Genomic DNA, 12,747 nt, shown 5'->3' on the forward strand with positions numbered 1-12,747 from the left:
CCCCCACACAAGTTAAAATATAAATAACTCAGAGAACCGTGGAAGTTTACCAATATAGGTCCTACTGCATTTCATTCTCAGAGGATATGCTGTTTGATTACCCCACATCAGGTTTCAACTACAGAGGTTCAAGAAAATTCTGAGAAACTTCCTGGAAAGCTAAGATAAGCACACAGCTACAGATACCCTTCATCTTTTAACAGTGTGTGGTTTAAGAAGTCCCTGCACAGAATTGCCTACATCCAGCCTGAGCTGGTACCCTAAATATCAGAGCACAAGGCCTTTTGGAGCCACACCTTCACTACAGAGACTCGTGCTGGTGCCTCCCATTTTCTTACTGCCTCCAAAGTAAGCTTCTACCTCTCAGGAGGTCAGTGAGGTGTGCAGGGTTTCATAGTATCTGAGACACAGGCTGATGCACTACAGCGAAAGCAAACCTAGGAGGAAAGAAGCAGAAGCAACTGAAGTGAATCCACACGGGCTATTAGCCCCACATTAATGCTTAAATAGTGCATTATTTCATCATTTGCCAAAGCTCAGGTGAGCTCTAACTTTCTGCAGATAACTCAGGAGGAACTAAAACTGTGGGGGGAGCTGGGATGGTTTTAGTCATTTGAAAAACCAATGTGAAAACTGCAAGGCCTGAATCAATAGACAGAAGTTCAAGGATATTCTTAAAGAGCCTATTTTAAAATCAGGAACTATCTCAGGCAGTTCTTATCCCAGAGCTCCATAAAATTTCTCTACTGGAGTTCAGTGCACCTCTACTATGCCTTACAAGTGACTTAAGTGTGCAGAACTTGTGCCCAGAGTTGTGACACTTATCTCCAGTTAAAAAAAAAAAAAAAAAAGGGCATGATTACAGAAAGAGGTTGGAGGGCTTCTACTAAACACCCACAATTTCTACTTGGGTTTTATTTTCAACCAAAGCAGCAGGTCTTATGCAGGTGGAAGAGCTTATCAGACTTAGATAAATCTTATCAGTCCATTAACACCTGCTGGAAAGCAAAATTCACCAAAGCCAAAGTGTTAACAATTAAGCACTTTTCAGAAGAAACTTGCAGAGAGAAGCTTTTCCCAACTACCTGTAGTCTTAACATCCATAGAAGAGTAGGATCATTTATCCATAACACCTCTCCTGTACAAGTCTTTCAAAAAGTTGTTATCTGAAATTATTATACTGTGCAACAGTGCCAATATTCTGGCTTCTCATATTGCTGTCTGCCACTAGCTGATTCTCATATCCCGTGGTCTCCAACCTTCTGCACAGGAGGGAGCAGAAATACACATTATCTGAGGGAATGTCTTGAAGCTTCAAGAGAGGAAGTTCAGGTTTGATACCAGGAAAAGTTTCTTTACTAAGAGGGTGCTTGGGTATTGGAACAGGCTTTCCTGGGAAGAGGTCACAGCATCGAGCCAGATGAAATTCCAGAAGCATTTGGACAACACTCTCAGACATATGGTCTGATTTTTGGGTGGTCCAGTGGGGAACCAGGAGTTGGACTTGATGATCCTGGTAGGTCCCTTCCAAATGAAGGGTTCCAAAAAGGCATGACTATAGATGCAAGTTCAAACACTCTCATGAGCATTCATCCCTTAGTGTCTACTGACTTGGGAAGAATATAGAAAAAAAGTAAAGTCTCTAGTGAGACTTTCAGGACACTCTCACTACAGAAGTCCAAGCCACAGACTTGAAAAAACTTCTCATTGCCATTTAAGTTTAGAAGTGCAGCTAAAAAAGATGAAGATTATTATACTGGATTTCTTTTACTTTTTTTTTTTTTTTTAATATAACTTAAAAGGGCAAAAATCTATTTTAGTGCTTTCCTCAAGGAACATCATCTTTTATAACCTATTCCAATCCTAAATTACATGGAATATCAGAGTTAATAATATACTAGAAAAAAACTTCAACAATCCTTTCTTACCCAGAAAGTGGTTTCACCTGGATAGAGTGGGAATTGATACTGAACATTGGAATTATTTTATTCGCTGGCATTTTTTTTGATGGCTGGTCAACAGCTCTCACCATGCCTCTTGGTGAGATGCAGCAAGTCCAGGTTAGCGATGGCACGTTCATCTCTCAAGAGACCAGAAAGCAGTGACCAACAGATGCACACTGGATTAGAACAGAAAGACAGCAATCAGCCCTTGTAAGACCTCATTTGAGTGGTGCCATCTGTCATCTCCTCGTAGTTCCCTTTGGTCACTAAGAAGGAGTGCAGAGCCAACTACAGCATCTCTCTTTCTCAAGGACCTACTTTACACATATGCCCCATTCCCTCAGCAATTTAGTTTTTCCTACTACTAGCCAACAAGCAATCAGGCTACATTCCTCTGGTAGGTTTCAAGAGAGGGAGTGTTAATTGCCTGCAGCTCTTCAGGACAGAGATTGTGTTCTTTTAGGGTAAGTCATACAACATAGGACTAGGAGTTTAACTAGCAGCTGTAGCCAACAGCATATTGACTCTGCCAAGTCTGACATATGTTAAAGAAATCTCTCTCTCATCATCCCTGAAGTCTGCAGGTGCTGCCAATGCCTAGTAACAAAGGGTGAGGTGATTTCAGGCCTACCACAGCTGGTTCTAATGAAATTGTCTTTCTTAATGACTTCTGGAGTAAGGGTTGGAAAGCTATCAGAAAAATGACAGTTTCTTGCCAAAAAAAAATCAAATTGTGTATGCAATATTATATCAGTTTTGACAGAAGAATTCTTCTGTGGTTTAAAAGGGTGGGGGACAAGAATCATAACAGAATAGCCAACATCCCAAGGATTGCACTTTGTGTTTCATAGCTACGTGCCCCTGCTCTACCAAATTCAGAACTAATGCACACAGTATGGAGACACTGCCTGATGGCAAAGTTAAGCCCAGAGGTCTCTGCCTGGACAATTTTATTTTGGTCAACTCCATCTTAAGGGGAATAACTCAGCTGCTTATCTGACCTTTCTGGAAATGGACATGACCAGCAAGAGAGTTAAGTAGAGGTGTTAGTGTTTTTTGCCTCCTTTTTTTTTTTTTTTTATTGGTTTGTTTGTAAACCAGCAGTTTATTCTATTACTCTCCCATTTTAGAGACTTGAGATTATTTTATTGAAGTTGTGGGAATAATAAAGTGCTTTCTTGCACAGTTCCAATCACTAAACATTATATTTAATACTGCCTCCCTCCCAGGGGAATATTGAACCAGCTCCTTCCTGAATCAATATGAACTTCACAGGAAAGAAGGTCTCTGCTTCTCAAATTCTAGTTGGAAACCTGCTTGGGGCAGGAAGGGAAAGAACATATGACCAGCTGTAGTTCATTTTCAGTAAAAAACATAGTTTTTAGGAATTAAACCCAAAGTTGTTCTTTTTTAAAGTTGGTTAGGAATACTGTCTAGCTGCAGCCACCACTAGAGTCACACAGATGGCTTAAAACAAAAGACACTGTATTTTAACTACTGAAAAGGTACCACAGAATTGGCATTATTTGGTTTAATCCACAAACCCTTATGGATGCTCTAGAGCTATATAAGAGTGTCTCCTTATGATGGAACCAGAATTGAACTTATTTATTTATTTTTGAGATAATGACATTCTGTTTTTATAGCATTAGCTACTAAATTGGATGTTTCCTCCAGATGTTCCACTTAGTGGCACCAGCTCTGTATTGAGATGTCTATAGAACAATTTCAAAGACTGAAGAACTCTCATGGTTAGGCCTTAGTATCATGCTCCACAGGAGCATGTGAATAGCTATTATTAAACTCATTCAGTTCTTCATTACTAAAAGTCCTTATCGTTGTCATTCCCAGCCACCTGTGTTACCATACTGACATAGCAAAACCCTGTCACTTAGGTCATACCAGATGCCTGTCCCTTTGCATCCTGCCAAAGAGAAGAAACAATGCAGTGCAAGGCAGCTTGTACGGGACAGAACAGCATTGCATAGGCTGCTTCTGGAAGAGTCTAGAGCCACAGAGAGGCAACAAAAAGACTTATGCCACTATGAGGTATGCTTGTGGTTTGCAAACTATAAAACATCCTTGTTCTTATCATCCTTACCTTAAAAAGCATCTATGTTGTTTTTTTTTGTTTGTTTTGTTTCAAGTACAAAGGACATCTCCACAGAAGTTCCTCACATTTGTAATATTCCTACTCTACAGATGTTCTAGCTGACATGGCACATGGTAGTCTCAGCAAGCATTTCAGTTCCTCTCTCTGGAAAGATATATTTTCCTTTAAAGAGTCATTGTAAAATATTCCAGAGAAAATAAAAACAAACAAACAAACAAAAAAAACAAGTCAAGGCAACTGTGTGTCCTGCCTAACCTTCAGCTTATTCATATGGAAATGCTACTTTTTTTTTTTTTGGTCCACCTAGGTATCGTCACCCACCTCCATTTAAACCCAAAGAAGGTATCTTTTTCCTTACATGAGTGATCCCTTTCACTCGCATGGCCATCTCCAATTTACAATTTGGCAACTTAAATGAGACTAGTACCTTGTCTCTGCACACCAAGAATCTTGCTGAAACCAGCCACTCATGCTCCTTCCACAGAGACATCTACTTTTGGGAGGAAGAAGCAGCAACTCTGTTCTTCTAGAACAGGGAGCACAGGAAAAGCTAAAATTACTCATTGCAAGTATTTGTGCTGGGCTGGGAGATGCCAAACACTTTTTTATTGCTACCATCAATTCCGTTCCTCCATGACAGGGGTATACATATCTATTTTGGCTTCCAGTGACCACAGCTGGTTTCTATCCTCTCACCCTAGGCTATTGAGTTCTTATCTTCAGAGAAACAGTGAGTTACATAACAGCAGCTGAGACCACCTTTTTGATTTTATTGTTATTTTTTTGTGAGATTCTCAGGAGTCCCACCATTTAGGCAACATTATATGACAACATTCATTCTCTTTCCAAGGTGAAAAAAGACACAGCCAAAGCCATCATCCCATGGTTTATAGGCTTTTGTTTTCAGCATAAATGAGTCTGGAGTCAAGCTTTGAACAAGTAATACGCTCAGCCAAAAGGTTAAGAGCCAGACCCACAAAGGAGACTCTTAAAAGCCTATTTTCACTATATCCTAAGGGACTTGACTTTGTCTACCTTTGATCCACATGGTCTAGGAAGAAGCAACAGGCATCAGAAAGTCTACTGTACTCACTCTTGTGCTATTTATCACTTATTCTCCCCAACCCAACACTCAGAGAATGGCAAAGATGCCTCAACCATTTAAGCCAGTAGTGCCAGTCATCCAGCCATTGATAATGGCTTCATAGCATTTAAAGTGGTTAAATGTACAAGTCTAGCGGTCATGAAAAAAAGTTATATTCTCTAGCTTAAAAAGCAGGAAAGATATATATATATATAAAAATATAAACACACAACAGGAGGCTTAAAGCTTGCTCGCTCTCAGTTTAAGCAGCTAACACCTCATTTCCATCCCATAGTCTAACATCTAAACAAGTAGTGTGATGGAATGGTCTACCTTCTAGGTCACTTAATACATAGCATATACTTAATATGTAGAGGATGGAGCTGCCCAAGAAAGTCCAGGTGGAGAATCCTCAGTCAAAATACCTCAGATTCCTACACGATAACTGTAAGACAACAGTCAAGTTATCTACCTGCTCCTTCATGTTCCAAAGGGAGCACTTATAAGGCCACTTCAAATACCTAATTATATATATATTTTAAAAAGCAGTTACTGTTTCTCATTCAGGTTTCTGCAATCACGTATCTTTATGCAGAGAGAAAGTTCGTTAGCATCAACCCCAGGTTTCAGTTTTATCATTTCCATTATGAGAGCTCAGGGGAGATGCCTGTAAAAGAATCCCCAAGGCTGCACATACAACTGCTGTGTGGTCAGACAGCAAGAACGGTTTTGGAAGCTTGTGCTTGTCCCAGCCCTTTCATCCTTTCACCCAGAAAGGTCAAAAGCGGCTGCCCCATCATACCTGTGAGTTTTAACTCCTCACACATCATGCTTTAAAACCTATCTCTGTAGTGAGCGTGTAAGAGGGTTTTTTTGTTTGTTTTTTGTTTTTGTTTGGCAAAATAAAGAGATCCAGATCATATTACAGTCCTGGATTGGAAAGAGGTCATTTTGTTGACCCTCCATGATTAAGCTGGTTTTACCACTGGGACTTCAGTAGCACAGAAACCTGTTACAAACCCTCACTTACCTAGAGCAGAAACAGGGACTTAGTTTAGCAAGCTGACACACTTCTCCAGAGTCCCATTCTCCACTTGTATGTTTACTCCTCCCTCCAGCCATACAGCAATCTCAGGGACTTTCCTTAAAATTTTCAGCTCACCCGCTTCTTATATAGGATCAATTGCATTGAGAGTAACTGGATGAGTGATAACCAGCTTTTGTTCCTAGCTGCTAGCACGATGCACATCCCATCAGCTACTCTTCTAGGAGATCAGGCAGGATCAAGCATTTGAGAAGCTTACAGCAACCAGAAGCCTAGCTGGTCTAACCGGACAGGGCTGCGTACCCGCACTGAATCAGAAGGCAGTACACAGACCTTGCAGAAGGAGCCAGATGCTCCTCAGCTTTGTCCACATGCATTACAGGCTCAGCCTTTCCCCACAGAAGCAGCAGCACAAGACCTGCAATGCTCAAGAAACAGGAAGAATAACAAGGATAGAAAAAAACCTGCGGCCCTCTGGGCCACAATTTTAGCAAACAACAACCGTCTCGGTGGGCCAGACAATTCACACTAAGGAGCTAGCTGTCTTTCTTTCACACTGCCTTCACACCATTTTAAACTGTGGTGAATCAGGCCCCACAGGTACACCACGGAGAGCGCTAAGGGAGGGCAGTGATAGATTGCAAAAGCAAAGTTCTCTCAATTTTACACTCGGTCACCCAGCTTTATCTAGAGACAAGAGGAAATCTCATTCCATGTAATTCACTTACCCACAGCACTCAGAAGGGAAATCACTGCAATGCTGTTTGCGGGAAGGGCGAGAGGCACGCTTTTCCATCCGCGGCAAAGGAGGCGATGGTCTCCCAGCATAAACATATCTTTAAAGCTGTTAGAGGCCCTTAGGACCAAAGAAAAGAAGCAACAGAGCATCCTAAACATACCGCCCAAGGGAGTCCCTTTCCACTTTACTAGCTCCATCCTCTTCTTTCTGTCCAACAGCTCATAGAAAAGAAAGCCCTGCTTGCAGGGGAACGCTTTTATACTCTTAATTGAGCTGCAATTGGACATAACCAAGGCTTGTGTCCTGCCCTTTTCAGGGAAGACTACTACATCCTCCATGGGATGGACAGTTAAAAAATCAATTTGCACCTTGCAGCCACTCTCCCCATTTAAATTCTGTCGGCACCTGCTCTGCATTTATCCAATTTAGTTGTTCTGAGATTAGCAAATAGGCCTGGATTTAGGAAACTAAAGAAAAATAAACAGATTTCAGGATGGTAATAGAGGAGGCAGCATCTGAAAAATTCTCCCCAGTACCATTACTTGGAAAGAATAATAAAAAAATTTATGGCCCCCTCAAAAAAAACACAACACAGCAGCTAGATGAATGAATGCAGAGGGAAGGGAAAGGCCTGAATCACATAAAAGGTCAAGTTTTTTATTGCCTGATTACACAGTGCTGAGCAATAAAACATACGACTTGACAAATAATGCAAACGTTTCCTATAATCTTATATGCATGTATATGCAACATTTTTACATTCCTATCTAAATAGTACAGTTTGTGATCGTATCTCAAAAAGAACCTGTTGCAGACAGCACGTGAATGCATAGACGTTAAGTGTGAAACACAATGTGTAAGGAACATCAGAGGCACTCAGTGTAAGAATTTGGGAGGTAACCTCACTACCACAGCCACACTGGTGAACTTCTGCAGCCCCTCCAAGCCTCTTGTGGCTCCAGGGTCAAGGGGGTGCACAGAAAGGGATATAATCACTGCACCTGGATGTTAGATGGTTTCAGTTGGAGATTCAGGGAAACAGCAGCAGAGCAGTGGCTTAAAACTTTAAAAGCTTGTGTGAGCAGAAGAGTCACATAAATAAAATAAAATAAATAAAATAAAATAAAATAAAATAAAATAAAATAAAATAAAATAAAATAAATAAAAACTATTAAAATAGAGAAAGCCTGAGATAGCATAGACGTTTGAGGAAGGTAAAGAAACTAGAAGCAGCAGCAGATCTGCAGAAGTTGTTCTTCTCACTCTCTTCACATCCACAGGTAAGAAACTCTAGCTACCACGATTGTTCCAGGATAACATTTACAATAAAACAAACACAAAAAAACCCTGCCACAGTGTAGATAAGATACAGCAAATCTACTATTTAGCTTAGACTCACTACGTAGTGATTTGTTTATGTTGATATACATAAACAAAGAGCACCAAAGGCAGCTCAGCTAGGTGCAAGTATGGAAAATGGAAAACGATTCTTGCCTACGTCGCTAACTAACAAAATAGTCTTGTGGTGTGTTTTAAGTTTCCAAGGTATCTCTGCCTACAAGAACCAGAGTCATGCTGCGAGGCAGAGCTATGCAGATGTCACAGAGGAGGCAGATGTTTTGATCTCTTCATCTGAGACCTCTTTTCTTTTTCTGCTATTTTAATGTAAAATAGAAGCGCTTCAGATTGAAAGGGCATGGAAAAGTCAAATAAAAAGTCACTAGTTTAGTTATGTTTTCCAAAGGAAGGAAATAGAACAAATAAACAAATGACAGATAGGAAACAATGGGAATTGTTTTTTAAAAAAGCTTTCTAGTTTTAGTTATCTGTGATATTGTTTGTTTATTTTGATAGTACATTTTGGCTCTGAACTGCCTGTCTTATGTGATTAAAATCTTCACCTCAGGGATCTACTATAGATTTATTTTTGTTGCATGGTGAGTGGGATTTACAAAACACTTTAACATTAACTCAGTTCTGCTCCCCCCTGAAGTCAGGAAGTGGCATTTTATCATCAGTGACAATTAAAATAAAAAGAAACTGATCTAGAGTACTTCTAAAAGTCACCTTTCCAAATATAATTTTCCTTTGCTGATGGGTTGCACCCGTGAACGTGCCTGCACCAAACATGCTGGGTTGCTTAGGAATTTGGGACACAAAAATAACATTTGTGGCTCAGGCCCATGCTGAATAAAATAAATAAATAAATAAATAAATAAATGAAAGCATTTCAAGGAAGAAAAAAATATAGGAATGTTACGTAACCCAGAAAAAAAGTGAGAGTTTTTGTTCAGCACTACAGAAAATGCCTCCCCATATGAAGAGCTAATGAAGCAATAGTCTGATCCAGGGCAAACTAGTTAAGGATAATAGGATAAAATGAATCCAGAAGACATTTAGTCTGAATGCTGGCAAGCTTCCCCCTCCATGAGCTTTGTAAGCTAGTTGTTTTTTTTACAAGAGGGAGTAAAACACATAAAGTTTTGTCCCATTTGACAGTTGCATCCAAAGAGAGTGGCACAACATTTGCTATCTGCAGTTACAATCCGACATCCCCAAACAACCCACCACAGAGTCTAGTAGCCTCAGAGTTGCTTTAAATTATGCTGGCTGCTTGCAGAGGAGACGCAATATTCAGCAGCACAAAATATGTGAATATTATGGGCGATGGCAAATTCCTTACTGTATGTCTTAGCAACCCAGTACGGAAAATGGAAAGGATGTGCCCAAGTGCACTTACTGCAATCTGAACTAGCTCCCAAACCCACCCACATTTTTATTTTTTCCTGCACCCAGCAATAACCAGGGGATTTGGATTTGTCAGGCTTTTGGTGTATCGGTGATGGCTGTGTGTCCACAGCAGCAGCAGAGCCCAGCCACAGCACTGAGGCTCATTTTACAACGTGTCCTTGTGGTTGCGACGGGGCACCTATGAGGCTGCAGGGACAAGCTGCAAACACACCTCACCTCCCCTGTCAGGGGTCCAAGCCTGGGAATGAGGGTGGGGAAAAGCAGAAAGCATTGCCTGGCATTCTAAAGGAAAACCTGAGCACATCGGTGCCTCAGAAGGCATGGTCAGCACAGCCGAGCGCTCAGATATGCTGCTGAGAAGCAGGGTAAGGAGAGGGGGGAAAGGGATCAGGGAGATGTTTGCCAACGTCAAAAGCATCTCCCAGGCGTGCGAGTATTTGTTTGCTTCTCTGCTGCGAGGAGAGCAGCTCCTGACCCACCTCCCTCCCTCTGATCATGCAATATTCATCAGTTTCTTTTCCACTGCTGCCTGCGGATATGTGGGGCTCCGGCGGCAGCAGTAGTCATACATCCCTCCAGCACCTGAATGCCCAGCAGCACATTTACAGGAGGCAAAAGCTGAGGGCACTGGGGAAAGCCCAAACTTCCAGAGCATCCCTCATTTGCCTTGGGATTGCAGGCGGCAGTGCTGGAAAGGGCACAGATCTTGGCTCATTTACTCCTCATCTTTGTGAAGCAAAAGGCATGGGTTTTCCTGGGGGCTGCCAGCATGTGAGGTTTATCCTCGAGCTAACGCACAGCAAAGGCAGGGCGCTTCAGTTTTGCCATGAGACAAGGTTGCTGAAGCCAGGTTCCTCCTTCTGCCTGGGGTCACTGAGCTGAAGTGGAAATGCTGTCTTTTCATTGCTGGTGTGCTTGTGTGCATTGTTATACCAGGGCTAAAACATCCTTTCACACAGCTATTTTTGACTCCATATGTGTGTGTGCATGTGCGTGTAGACACAAACGTAAACCTAGGGATGCTCATCCTCTCCTGTTTCCTCCTCCCCATGGCATCTGTTTTCCCTCTCACCAAGGCAGGAAGATATTAATTTTTTGCTCTGCTAGTCAGAAGATTAGAAGTATTAAGATGTATGCAGCGTAACAGTGTTTATTTAGGGTTCCCTTTTTTTTTTTTTTTTTTTAATCTGAAGGCCGAAGCGAACTTAATTTAATTGGTGGGAAGATAAAATAGGGCTGCATTTACAAACAGGTTATCTTTCTACTGTCAACTCATCTCGCCTGCTCTGTCAATCGGTTGAATTTAATTGTTCCAGGCCTCCCAGTCTTATAAAGACTCCCCTCATCCCAGTTACCCAGCCTCTGCATAATATATTCTCCTGGCAGGTGACTGTGGGTTTGTAGGAAAGTCTTGTAGGAGAGCATGATTAAAAACCTAAACAAAAAAGCAACACGTTAAGCAAAGCTGGAAAAGCCCAGGGCCAAACGGTTGCTCATAGTGTACTAATATTTCACTTCGAAGTATAGCACGCTCTCCATCTGCAGCTATCATGTCCTGAGACCTGTTATTTTTCTGAGAGCTGTACACAATTTTAAATGAAGAAGGGGAGAGCTGATGGGTTTAAGAATACGCATTTTCTCGCATGTCTGAGGCTAAGTCTGAGACTAAAGTCCAGACTTTTGTCTGGACTAAGGGGAAAACACAAGAAAGCGACACAGTTCAACTAGATGATGCTTTGAAAGCCAGAACTCCCTCCCACATGTGTTGCCACCACAGCTGGGGCTGTATGGAGCCAAGCCTGCCCTGTTTCACAGGTAGGTTTTGCAGCCTGGCCTAAACTCTGTGCTGCAGCAGCTCCAAGCTTCCAGTATGTAAGCCAGCAAATGCAAAGCTAATTCGAGTACAGCTGTAGGAGCTACAGCCATATCTTGATTAAAATTAGATTAGCCTACCCAGCATTCGGTAGACTTCAGCCAACTTGCATGTGCTTTAGAGAGTTATTTCCCCAGTCTCGTTAGGAGAGCACTACCAACATTATCAGGTTTGTCCGTACTTTTCAAAGGTTTGTCCACATTTATAATGGCTGTACCCACACTGTCCAAGGGGAGATGCAGCCTGGGCTGGCAAATGACTTCTTGAAATGAAGTAAAATAACTCGCCAAAGGGCTTGATAAGGCCTGGGTGCACTCATATGTATTAACATGCCAAACCGATCATTTGAACTGTATTTTAAGTGCACTGCAGTACACACAGTATAGGACAGAATAGCAGGACACTGGGAACTTTGCTCTCCTACTTGTACTGGTGTTTTAAAACCATCATAGTCTGCTTCTCAAACCTTGTTTTGGGCACTGGAATACACCCATGCTTACATCTCAGGTTGACCCAAACGTTAGAGGCTCCTGATAGGTGCTGCCCCATACACAAAGCTTGAAGCCTGAGCAGTTCTCGTGTTTCTTCCCTTCTTCTATCAACCCATTGCTACCACAAAGACAACAGATCTTCACAAGCAGGGCCTTACCTAGCAGTGAGGAGTGAAGGCAATATTCAACATTTAAATGGGACTGGTGTGTGAGAGAGGTGTGAAAGCTGAAAAAATCCTACGTGTTAGTGAATGTCAAATGTGATAGATAGAGCCTGAACTAGTCAAAGCAATTCCTAAGAGTTCAGCAATACTCTGATTATGAACTACTGCCTTCCTGCTCCGCCTGACTCACCTTACCTGGGATTATTTACCCCAAGAAATGTACCGGGAATCTGTTGTGACAGTTAAATTCCTCTTCTTCTCCCTTTTCTCTTTTTCTCTTTCTAATTAAAGTTAGCCTAAATGAGATCAGAGTCCTGCCTTGATTTCCCTGGTGGTTCAGCTATGTTGGAAGCACAATGCAGAGACCAGTGAGTCAATGGAAAGTGAAAAGAAACAATTCACCTTCCCTTTTCCCTACCATTCATCTCCCCACCCTCCTTTGCATGTGAAGAGGAAGCTACAGCTCTCTCAAGAAATATGTTCAGTGCCTGAGTTGTTCTCCACATTATAAAAAAATGGCCAAAATCTAACTTGTAATAAGCAG

The 12,747-nt window shown here is 41.7% G+C and overlaps 1 long non-coding RNA gene across 4 annotated transcripts in view; it reads right to left on the reverse strand.

Annotated features, from left to right (window-relative positions):
• Positions 1–12,747, reverse strand: part of LOC137864011 (uncharacterized) — a 117,403-nt gene that overhangs the window by 39,222 nt on the left and 65,434 nt on the right. The window contains exons 1-2 of one of the 4 annotated variants that reach the window (XR_011101268.1): positions 6,914–7,265; positions 297–437 (exon numbers count right to left, since the gene is read on the reverse strand). The exons of 1 other annotated variant lie outside the window; for it this stretch is intronic. This is a non-coding gene — a long non-coding RNA (uncharacterized lncRNA). Of the gene's footprint in view, positions 1–296; positions 438–6,913; positions 7,266–12,747 lie in introns of those variants that run through there. 2 more of the 4 variants (XR_011101275.1, XR_011101270.1) reach the window with 2 other exon arrangements.

Source organism: Anas acuta, chromosome 1, assembly GCF_963932015.1.
Source record: "Anas acuta chromosome 1, bAnaAcu1.1, whole genome shotgun sequence".
Taxonomy (NCBI): domain Eukaryota; kingdom Metazoa; phylum Chordata; class Aves; order Anseriformes; family Anatidae; genus Anas; species Anas acuta.